This window comes from Vitis vinifera, chromosome 5 (genome assembly GCF_030704535.1).
Source record: "Vitis vinifera cultivar Pinot Noir 40024 chromosome 5, ASM3070453v1".
NCBI classification, from domain to species: Eukaryota; Viridiplantae; Streptophyta; class Magnoliopsida; order Vitales; family Vitaceae; genus Vitis; species Vitis vinifera.
The window spans coordinates 16,308,897-16,310,745 of NC_081809.1; positions in this window are offsets into that span (position 1 = coordinate 16,308,897).

A 1,849-nucleotide genomic window follows, 5' to 3' on the forward strand; every position below is an offset into this window, starting at 1 on the left:
TGTACTAAGGAAATCTGTGATCGTAGTAGTTCTTTAACTGGAACTTTACATATGCTCTTCATGAATAAGAATATGTCAATTGATCATATAATAAGAAGGTTTGAGATTTAAGGATTTTAATGGTAATCTTAAGAGGTTGATAGGATTCACCTTGTTAGATTACGAACACCACTTCATAAAGAGCCTACATATAGTGGATAGTAGGTCATAGGCCTTAGCACTTATACTTCATTATAATATACATAAGATATTGGAGTGTAGTTAATTTTTTTATAGTGGGATGTTGATTCAACTTCAAAACTATATTATGAGGGAGCTAGTATTAGTTGTAGGACTCACTGGTCCCTACTTGAGCTTAGTTTTCATGGTGACACAATTTATGAGGGCTAATTGTGTTCTTAATTCACTTATGTGCATTTACCTAACAACTTGTGAACAATCTCTCTTTGGATTGAGCTAATTGATTAATAAGAGCCTATTAAACTAATTAATAAATTAGGACCTATATGGGCTAGATTAAGTGACTCAAGCCTAAGTTGAGCTTAAGTCATTTAGGTCAATTGAAAGCCTATAAATAGCCTCCTTAAGGAGTTAGGGCTTGATTATTGCATTTCATTCACTAAGAGAGAGAGAAAAAAAAGAGAAAGAAATAGAGTACCCTAGCCACCAATCTTCCTAGAGGCTTCCACTTCTCCATGTCAGGATTTGGAAAAAGCCATTAGGCAAAACACTACTAAGTTTACAAGATCTTCTACGAATTTTACACATTCTCCATCGATAGGAATTTATCTAAGAACATCTAAATCTAAGGTGAAACATTGAACTTTAGATCTTAAAATTTTTTGGTATATGTGTTGCTTTTGTTGCTAAGATCTAGAAGCCTTAAGAAGAATTGCATGCACCTAACTAGTCCTAAGATAGGGAGTGAAGTAGTCCAATCATTCCCTACAACCTTTACCACCCTTGAGTCTCAAATCCTCCTATTATGTGATCAACTTACATACTCTAGCTCACAAAGAGCATATGTGAAATTTCAATAAAAGAATTACTACAATCATAAATTTCTTAATCACATATCTTTAGGATCACCTAATGGGACATGTTGTCTCAAACCCATGAGATATTATGGTGTCTATCTTGAGTATACCTATTGTTACCAACATCTATCAATAGCGACCTAATCCATAGGGAATCTATGGTCACCTTAAGATCTCACCTGTAGGTCAAAATCATGGAAGATTTTAGTACTAGCTCAGTATCATCTCAAGGTTGAGTGTTCATATAGTATAGTAGTTTGATGAAATCGTGACTATCTGATAGCCAATGTCAAATCTCACCATAGGTCTTGTGCAATGTGTAATCATACACACTAGTACACTCACCATAGGAAAAACATATTGATGACTAAGACAAGTCATCCCTCCAATTAGCAGGTAGTAAACCATAACCTCAAATGTATTGCCTAAGTCTATGAACTAGCAATAAACAACTCATCTACTTGCAAGGAATTTGTTACTTGGATCATCTGTGCAACTCCTAATACACCTAGGTCATACACAATGTAAGAAATGCTAGGCGTGAATGCTTAGAAAGTTAATGTATGGATAGATAGATAAATGGGAAATAGAAATCATATTATAAATAATAAATTTGTTCATCATTACATTATGTCATGCTTTTAGATGCTCTATTGTAATAATCTCTTACCAACCCTCAAAGTATACCAAGAATACATCTAACATCTATGCTATCCTTATGAACTCATCACTATGGAACACAAGTATATAATCCCTCATTCTCCTAAAATACTTGAGTATATGCTAAACTGTTGTCCAATGCTTTGGCCTTA